This window comes from Eucalyptus grandis, chromosome 2, assembly GCF_016545825.1.
Source record: "Eucalyptus grandis isolate ANBG69807.140 chromosome 2, ASM1654582v1, whole genome shotgun sequence".
NCBI classification, from domain to species: Eukaryota; Viridiplantae; Streptophyta; class Magnoliopsida; order Myrtales; family Myrtaceae; genus Eucalyptus; species Eucalyptus grandis.
Window position 1 is genome coordinate 19,200,533 of NC_052613.1, and position 10,882 is coordinate 19,211,414.

The window sequence follows — 10,882 nt, forward strand, 5'->3', positions numbered from 1 at the left end:
CATGAATTGAGATAAGTTTGTTTATCGCAAAACCAAGGTCTGGGCAAGTAATGCTGAGGTATTGAAGTGCACCAATGAGGCATCGGCTGGTGTTCTTTGTCATGGACCGAAAGAGACTTGACTTGGGGCTAATGGTGTCCCTACCTCTTTTGCGTCTCCCATTTTAAAGCATTAAAGTAGCTCTCTTATATTTATGTTGAGAAAATAGTAATCTGGTCTTTGTAGGAATGACTCCAATTCTATAAAATAAAAAATAAAATTCAGTGGCCCCAAGTGTTTAATTGAGAACCGACTTGAGAGAGCGGTGATGAAGTCCAAAACAAAATTCTGGTCACTTCCTATGATAATAAGGTCAGCTACGTACACTGGAAAATAGGCTTGAATGCCATCATGAGAGTAAATGAACAATGAATTGTCATTTTTTGAATTGATAAATGAAATTACGAGAAAGAATGAACCTAGCTCATTGTATCAAGCCTGCGGAGCCTGCTTTAACCCATATGTGGTTTTGCAGAATTTGCAAATGTGCGTTGGTTTTTCTATGTTTTTAAAACTAGGCAATTGCGACATGTAGATCTCATTCTGGAGAGTTCATTGGAGGAAGGCATTGTTGACGTCCTGTTTTAATGTCCATTCATGTATTAGAGCCAATGATCAGACGACCTGAATTGTATTTGATTTAATTACCGGGCTATATGCATCGGTGTAATCAAGGCCAATTGTTGGTGAAAACCTTTGATCACAAGACGTGTCTTGTACCTCTCAATACTACTGTCCACACGTCTTTTGATCTTGTAAAGTATTTGCAATCTACAACATTCAAAGATGGATCAAAAGGTATTAGTTTCCAAGTCCCGTTACGAATAAGGACATTGATCTTAGCTGACATTGCTTCACGCCATTGAGAATTGCACATAACTTTTGTAACTCTCGTTGATTCTAAAGTCAGTGGAAGTGGATGTTTAGTGGTGATGTAGTTCATTTGTTTGGGCTTGAAAATATTATTTTGGAATTTAGTGATCATTTTGTGAGTTTGTGTAGGTGGATGTATGGGTTCTAATGTTTGGTCATTGTTGATAGCGGCAAGTTGGGTCTCGGGTGAGCTGGAAGGAGTAAAATTTTGGGTGTTTGTTACATGTGGATTTATTTGCATATAGATTCATGAGTTTTGTCCAGGCAGCGTGTGATGAATTGCAAGAGGCAATGAGAGGAATCACAACTTCGTATGCGGATGCAAAAATTGCATGAAGCAAGAGCTGATCCTAGCGAATTCATGTTGTTGCGGCTGGATTTGGCACCTTTTTATTTCCAGCTGAAATGGTGAGAAGCGGATAGACGGAAGTCCCGTCAATGAATCCGATTAAATCATAACTAATGAGCAATGCCTGAAATTGAGCTCGCCAAGAAGGATAATTGGCAGTGGAGAGCTTGAATGGCAATTGGACGGCTGCCAAGATTGAAATCGAGCCGTTAGGTGCGGCTGTCCCGATGGAATTCGAACCAGAACTTGAGGTTTTGCCATGGCTGGAGGATGCAGTAGGTTGTTGAAAAAAATACAGAATGGCCAGATCAACAAGCTCTTAGGAGTAGAAGGCTCTGATACCATATAATAGCTCAATATTTGTGAACGATTTTCATTACTTTTCATTTTTAGATCATACACGTTGTTATAATTATGGTTATAATTATGGTTAATGGATCAACGAAAGCTAATAAATTAAGATACATCTTTTCTATTCACGTATCTATTTAATTCATGATTTCCTAGATTCATGTATCTTTTAGTTCATGTATTTATAGAGTTCTCGAATCTTTTGAATTCATGTATCTCTAGATTCATGAATCTTTTGAATTCATGTATCTCTAGATTCATGAATCTTTTAAATTCATGTATCTCTTGATTCATGAATTTCGTGGATACATGGGTCTATTTAATTCATGTATCTCTTCTATACATGAACTAAAAATCTCTATAAATAGATTGGAGCATAGAGCTTCATTACGGTTTTCTGTTTTTGGTTTTTCTGACTCAATTCAAAAAAGCTTTGATATACTTTTCTACTCTTCTAATTTTTTTGAGTGTGTTGGTTCAATTGAACGGTTCGATTAAGTCCTATTTGCATAGTGCTAATCCAAACAGGTTTGAGGTGTTGTATCTTGAGAGGCATAGTTCGTGAATCTGCGGAGCACCTTTGGTAGGAACTAATCGCCTTAAGGAGATTTAGATATTCGTACCTTACCTCCACTTTATTGATATTATGATTACAACAAACAATTTGTTTTCTTTGGATTAATTTCCAACAATCTTAAGGCAATTAGGTTACTCGCTGTTTGTTATTCTTGTCAGATTATTGAGATGGTTGAAAACAATCAAGTGCCCTTCAATGTCCCAAATGTTTCAGGAGACGTTCCTGTGGTCGATTCGACCGTTGCAATGGAAGATATTCAACCCTCAGGGTCTGAATTTGTAGCAGCCAATGCTACGGGCCCTTGGGCTAACACCAATTTTGGTGGTGCGGGTACAAGTCATAAAATCGGTATGCCCGGGACTATTTTTCAAAACAGTATAGGCCAAATGGCTTTTGCTCTATTTCTGGAGAGATGGTTCAACGAACTTTGCCTATTGTGATGACAACACCTCCAGTTATAGCTAATGAGAAATCGGAGAAATTCACCGGAGTGGGCTTTAAACAGTGGCGGTAGAAGATGTTCTTCTATCTGACCATGCTCAATCTGACGAAATATTTATTGGAGGCGTGCCCGATAATTAGTCAAATGAGCAAGATGTCACGACACTCGGTGCATTGGAGGCTTGGAAGCATGTGGACTTCTTATGCCGAAATTATATCCTTAACTGTTTAGTGAATTCTCTTTATAATGTTTATTGTAATATTAAATCTGCTAAACAGTTATGGGAGTCCTTAGAGAAGAAATACAAGACTGAGGACGCTAGCACTAAGAAATTTGTGGTTGCCAAATTCTTGGACTACAAGATGGTGGATTCTAAATCTGTCATAAATCAGGTCCAAGAATTACAATTAATTTTGAGTGACATCTCTGCTGAGGAATGATACTTAGTGAATCATTCCAAGTGGCGGCTATGATTGAGAAACTGCCTTCGGGCTGGTTAGACTTCAAAAATTATTTGAAGCACAAACGGAAGGAGATGAGCCTTGAAGATCTTATTCTGCGCCTTAGAATCGAGGAGGACAACAAAAGGAGTGCGAACCCTTCTTTTGAGCCAAAGGCCAACGTTGTGGAATCTTCCAAATCCAAGCAAGATAGAAAAAGAAAATGTCTTTTCAAGGAAAAAGCAAGCAGAAGGAACAATTCAAGAAATTCCAAGGGACGTGTTTTATATGCAACAAGCCTGGCCATTATGCTAAGGATTGCAAGAAGCACTCGAAAAAAAGTCAAGAATGATGGTGCAGCCCAGTAACTAAATTTGACAGAACATGACAATATTGATATTGAGAGACTGTCTATTGTAGTAATGTTCGAAGCATCTCTAGTGTCGAACACTAATTGCTGGTGGTTAAATACAGGTGCCACAAATCACGTATGTGTAGATAAACACATGTTCTCATCTTATGAGAAGGCTGAAGAAGATGAGAAGCTTTATATGGTGAACTCTGCATTAGCAAAGATTGCCGGAAGAGGAAAGGTGATCCTGAAATTTACATCTAGCAAGGAGGTTGCCCTACTGAATGTGCTGCATGTACCGGAGATTTGGAAAAATCTAATTTCTGGCCCCATACTTATCAAGAAGGGTTTCAAAATTATATTTGAATCTGACAAATTTGTGTTTTCAAAAGGAAGGATGTATGTGGGGAAATGGTATTTGTGTAATGACCTGTTTAAGGCCAATGTGGCTGTTATTGATGTAAACTCAAAATATGTATATCCAAAGACTATTAATAAAGAAAAGTCTTCAATTTACACTGTTGTGTCTCCTTATTTATGGCATGGTAGAGTAGGACATGTAAACTATGGTACAATGAAGAGAATAACAAACTTGGGGTTAATTCCAAGATTTGAGTTGGATGCCCGTTACAAGTGTGAGACTTGTGTTGAGGCCAAGTTTGCCAATAAACCTTTCAAATCCATTGAAAGAACAAGTGAACCTCTACAATTAATCCATAGTGATCTATGTGATTTAAAGTTCGTAGAAAGTAGAGGTGGAAACAAATACTTCATCACATTTGTGGATGACTGTACTAGATTTTGCTATGTTTATTTACTAACTAGCAAAGATGAGACTATGAGCATGTTTATTAAGTATAAAAATGAAGTTGAAAATCAACTTGATAAACGAATCAAAGTGCTTAGGTCTGATAGAGAAGGAGAATACAGTTCAATCAATTTTAAAGAGTTTTGTGCTCGTTTTGGAATAATTCTCCAAACGACTGCACCTTATACTCCACAACAAAATAGAGTTGCTAAACGATTGAACAAGACACTAAAGGAGATGGCCAACGCCATGCTTTTGAGTTCATATTTACCTCAGAACTTGTGGGGGGAGGCATTTTTAATTGTAAATTATATTCTTAATAAAATACCCCATAAAAAGACGGGTAAAACTCCATACGAGTTATGGAATGGGAAGTTACCATCTTACAATTTTCTAAAAATGTGGGGGTGCTTGGCCAAGGTGGCAATTCCTCCTTCGAAACAAACTCAATTGGGACCTAAAATGATGGATTGCATATTTATTGGTTATGCTAAAAATAGTAGCACATATAGATTTTTGGTTCACAAATCTGAAAATGCGGAAATCCATGTCAATATAATCCTAGAATCAAGAGATGCTGAAATTTTTGAGGGTATATATCCTACAAAAAGAAATCAAGGAGAACTTTCTTAGAAAAGGCTTAGAGAATCAGAATCTGAGAATGATAAAGATGTGACCAAAGAAGCCGAACTTTGAAGGACTAAAAGGTCTCGAATTGAAAAATCTTTCGGACCTACTTTTCTAACATACATGTTAGAAGGTGAGCCCCAAACATATAAAGAGATAATGTCATCTCTAGATGCTCCTTTCTGGAAAGAAGCTATTGACAATGAAATTCATTCTATCCTAAGTAACCATACTTGGGAATTGGTCGATCTTCCACCTGGAAATAAACCAATTGGGTGTAAATGGATTTTCAAGAAAAAACTAAAAACTAATGGTTCCATTGATAAGTATAAAGCTCGGCTTGTAGCCAAATGGTTTAGATAAAAAGAGGGTCTTGACTACTTTGATACTTATTCACCTGTCACAAGAATAACATCAGTAAGGATGTTGATTGCTATAGCTTTGTTATACAATTTGAGTGTGATAAATGTGTGTACACTAAATCCACAATAGTTGGATATGTACTTATTTGTCTATATGTCGATGACTTACTAATTCTTGGAGATAACATTGAGGCCATCAAAATCACCAAGAACTTTGAGATGAAAGATTTAGGTGTAGCGGATGTTATACTCGGCATCAAAATTCTAAGAAATTCTGATGGCTTAGGTTTAACACAATCTTATTACATTGAAAAGGTATTTGAGAGATTTAAAGAATTCGGCATTAAAGATGCAAACGATCATATTCTTCCACACCTAACTTTAAGAAAGAACACTGGAAATAGTGTAAAATAGTTGAAATACTCTCAAGTAATCGGCAGCATCATGTATATCATGAATTGCACTAAACCTGATATTGCATACTTAGTAAGCAAACTGAGTAGATATACCAGTAACCCAAGTCACGAACATTGGAATGCTTTGATGAGAGTATTAGGATATCTGAAAAGGACAAAAGACCATGTTCTACAATATTACAAATATCTAGCTATTTTGGAAGATTATTGTGATGCCAACTGAATTTCAGATTCTGAATAATCGAAATCGACTAGCGGATATGTGTTCATCCTAAGAGGTGTCGTGCTGTCATGGAAATCCTCTAAACAAACTCTAATAATGCGCTCTACGATGGAATCAGAGTTTGTTGCTTTGGATAAAGCTGCTGAAGAAGCAGAATGGTTTCGATATTTTTTAAAAGAAGTTCCAATATGGCCAAAACCTATGCCTGCAATATGCATACACTATGACAATCAAGCGGCAATTGCAAGGGCGCATATTGTGATTTATAATGGTAAGTCTAGACATATTTGTCGTAGAAATAACATCGTAAGACAGTTGCTCTCAAATGAAATCATTTCTTTAGACTTTGTAAAGTCAAAAGAAAATATTGCGGATTCGCTGACAAAAGGCTTATCAAAAGAGCAGATAAACTATGCATCGAAGGGAATGGGTTTAAGAGCCTTAACCCAATAAAGAGATTCCAGGGTGGAAACCTAACCTATGCAATTGGAGATCCCATGGTCTAAATTCAATAGGACAACGCAAATTTTGGAAACTCTAGTGTAAGCACTGTCTCCCATTCCTATGATGCAACAGTGCTTTCCTACAGCGTTATTAAGGGTACGCTATGCGTTTAATGATTCCTATAACTTGGAATGTAACATCTAAGTAAGATATGGTAGGATATCTTTAATAGGAATGCACCTATATGCGTGGAGCTGGCCGACTCTATAAAAATCTTTAAAGGCTAAATTTTCTAAAGAACGCATGCATCCCGAGAGGTTCAGGGCTTAAAGAACAAATACAACCAAGAACCAATCTTGAATTGGAAATACTCTGTGTGAGATTTATTGTCTAGGCTTACACAAACAATTGGCGATTCAAGGCTCAGTCCATCGACTAGTTAAGTAAGTCCGATAGGCTTTTATTAAAGAAGGTTCAAGGCAAAAGCTACCTATCTTGATGCAGTGTATTTCGATAGGTATGCTCAGATTCCTTCGAGTCAAAAATGTTTTGTTGATCCATTAATGCGGGGGATTGTTATAATTATGGTTATTATTATGGTTAATGGATCAACGAAAGCCAATAAATTAAGATACGTTTATTCTATTCACATATCGATTGAATTTATGAATTTCCTAAATTCATGTATATTTTAGTTCATGTATTTATAGAGTTCTCGAATTGCTTGAATTCATGTATCTTTGGATTCATGAATCTTTTGAATTTATGTATCTCTTGATTAATGAATTTCATGGATACACGCGTCTATTTATATTCATGTATCTCCTCTATACATGAACTAAAAATCTCTATAAATAGATGGGAGCATAGAACTTCATTACGTTTTTCTGTTTTTGGTTTTTCCGACTCGATTCCAAAAGGCTTTGATATACTTTTCTACTCTTTTGATTTTTTTTAGTGTGCTGGTTCAATTGAATGATTCGACTGAGTCATGTTTACATAGTGCTAATTTAAACAGATTCGATGTATTATATCTTGGGAGGCATAATTCGTGAATCTGCGGAGCACCTTTAGCAGGAATTAATCGCCTTAAGGAGATTCGGATATCCGTACCTCACCTCCACTTTATTGATATTCTGATTACAACAAATAGTTTGCTTTCTTTGGATTAATTTCCAACACACGTTTATAAAGAGATGAAAATATACAATATTTGGCATAACAAAGATCAATGAATGATAACTTATCTATAGTTGGTAATCCCTTTAAATAAGCTAATTTGAAATTCAAAAACATATCAAGGAGATTTCATATCTTAACACCATATTTTAGCTTTGGAAGCTATCCAACCAGGAATCTATCATCCTCAATGGAATCTTTATAGTAACGCTTAGAGAATGTCTCTAATGTCAGTTGCCCATTACTATCCTTTTACTTATAAGGCTAAAAACAAAAAGGAAAGCGCGAATTTGCTTGTCTTGTTGGCTGCATTTTATGCACTTTCACTACGTTTCTCACAAAGATCGATCGTTTGATTGACATGAATAATTTTATATAGGGGCGTAAACATTGCAAAGATAATGAAACAATGAGAAATTTGGATACGGGAGCAAAAGAGAAAACAAAAAAACAAACGAAATACTGTAGAAACCAAATGGGCATGACGTTGTTTGTTAGGCAGGGCAAGTTGTCTTGACAAAACAATTTATTGGCACAGGTCTCTTTTTGCCTACGGACAAACGTCGTTATATCCAATCATGAAGTCTACCTACAGGATAACAAACGATCGACAAAAAACGCGAATTAATCTAGCAAGGATAGCGGCGTCGAAGAAGAGGGTCTAGTCCTCCCTCCACGGCTCGCCCGAGTTCGACTCAGCCTGCGACTCGGCCTACGCTCACTGCCTCTCCCTCACCCAGCATGCCTTTGATAGCATCTTCCCCTACCAGCTCTCCTCCGCCGCCGCCCACCTCCACCGCTCCCTCTCCTCCACCTCCCCTCTTGTCTCCCGGTGGGTCCCCTCTCCCCCTCCTAGTCCTAGGTTGACCGCGCCCTCCGTGCCACCGCCTGCCACCGGCCCCTCCCCCCCTTTGGCGGTGGCGACGGGCCCCAGTTGCTCGGGGCGGCCGAGTTCAGGGAGTGGGCGGTGGAGCTGTTTGCTAGTGCCGTGGTGGAGAGCGCGGGGAGGGTGGTGCTGACGCGGGTCCTGATCGGGGTGGTGGGGATCACGGGGGTGGGGATCGCGATGGGGAGCGAGAAGGAGGTCATCGGGTCGGTGATCGGGGTCTATGAGCTCGGCGTCGCGACGTCAATTTATCTCGGCCTGTCTGGTTAGCGATTTCTCTCTCATCTTCTTCTCCTTGTTATCTAGTGAATGTAATGAACATTTGGGTATCTGTATATGGCAACTCATTCGACTGCAATATATTGCTCGGAATGAATTGTTGGTGAAGTCGGTGATGAATTTGAGAGTGCTTGAAAAAAAGTAGTGAAATAATGATTATAGCATTCTTATATTTTGAATGCAATGGATTCATTTGCCATGCTCGGCAGCATTTACAAAATTAGGAATAGAAATTATTTGTGGAGAGCTCAAAAGATGTGGAAAGAAGAGCCAATAGTTATCGATCATTTGGTATTGTCCTATTCAAAAGAGTTTCAAAAGGCAATCGATAAACTCTCATCTAAAAAACTTCTTTTGCTAGATAAATGCAACATTTAAGTAATTGTGAAATCAATTCTAAAATTACTATAAAATGATAAAGATCTTGATTTTAAATTCATTATTGATTTTAAATTCATTATACGTAACGGATATATTCTAGCAATAAAACCACAACAATCGTCACGATGACAAGCACAGGCTCACTTAAATGATAATGATCTTCTCGATGAGAATCATCACCAACCTTATTGGGTGAAACTTGCTTTATTTAATTGACAAATCCCAAATCGATGTGGAATTTGATCCAACGAATTGAATTGACTGAATAAATTTGAGAGTGAGTTGTGAACAAAATTGCGAAGTTTGGATGATAAAAAAAAATTCATAATAAATATGGCTAATTAAAAAAAAATCGGTCTTTCCTCCTCCTTTTATGGGGTCTTATGTCGTTATAGCTTAATATCATATGGTGCTTGTACTTTATATTATATATAATATATTATGATTTCCCACTAAGATGACGACTAAGGTTCAGTTGTGCAAAGCTCGATTGCTTGATTGTACTAGAGCTAAATGGGGTCATTAAATTAAGCCTCTAGGCGCTCATCCTCTAATTCCAAATGACGTGTTATATCATCAAAAGTGACAATATTCTCATTATGTGTTATATTGATCTTCATATGCTTTTTATTGTCCTTATAACAGCCTGAATTTATTGTTCATCAGTAAGAAAGTGATCTGCCGATTTCAATTCACGAATTATGTTTGACATCTCTAGAAGATGTTACTTCATCGTTACATTTGGTCGCTTTCGGTATGTGTTAAATTTGATGGCGAGTCTCCTCAACTTAGTGGCAGATGTACTCCTAAACTTATCTTTCAAGGCAACCCACATTACTTGGGCTTTATTATAACTTTCAAACTCACAAATGAGATCATCTTACATACAGCTCAACAACGTGATGTGAGTAGTACTATTTTTCTTCTTTCAAGCTTGATAAGCTTCTAGATCTCTCCTGTGGTGACCTCAAGTTTTATGCTTAGATTCATCCATGCTGTGGTTGAGGGTTTCTAAAACCCCTTACTCCTCAAAGACGTACTTAACCTTTTAGTGCCAAATATCATAATTGTCACTATTCAGCTTCTCACCCTTATTAAGGTCAGCTATAATGGTCTTGAATGCTGAAGCTAGAATCAATTGCTATAATACATTGACATAATAAACGTAAAATCAATACTAGCACACTTTTCAGAGTAACGCACATATTTATTATGTGGCAAAAACAAACTAAATTAATGATAATTTAACAAAAGACACATAAACGAAAGTTCACTATATTCCCAATCAGCTTCTATGTACGATTGTTCTATTATCATTAATTAGTTTAATTTGAACAAATTTTAAATTCTAGGTGAGAACTTATTCAAATTCTGCCAACTTACGAACTCCCACTAGAAAAATAATTACATGATCTCATGAAATTTCTATATTTTCCATTAACACAATAGCATAGCATGATGTGAACCAATGTACAAAAAGCAATTATACTGCAACTACAATCAAAATTGCAATTCAACATATAATGGAAAAATAAGGATTTCCTACAATTGTTAGAATTTTCTTGGAACTAGAAAACTGCAAATATATTAAACTCTATACATGCTGCCATCAGACCAAGCTCTATACAACATATGCGATGCCATTTTCATGTAAGCAAGCTACTGTATTTCCAAAACGATAAGAAAATTCAACCTAAAAATGAATAAATTATGCATTTATACCCTAAAAATACGCATACTTAGGGTTCCATACACATTTTTATACCTTTAAAAAACTCAAAAATTTTAAAAAATAATTATACTAGTGTAGAGCACATCCATATGAACCAAATGTCGCCAACCACGCTCTAATCG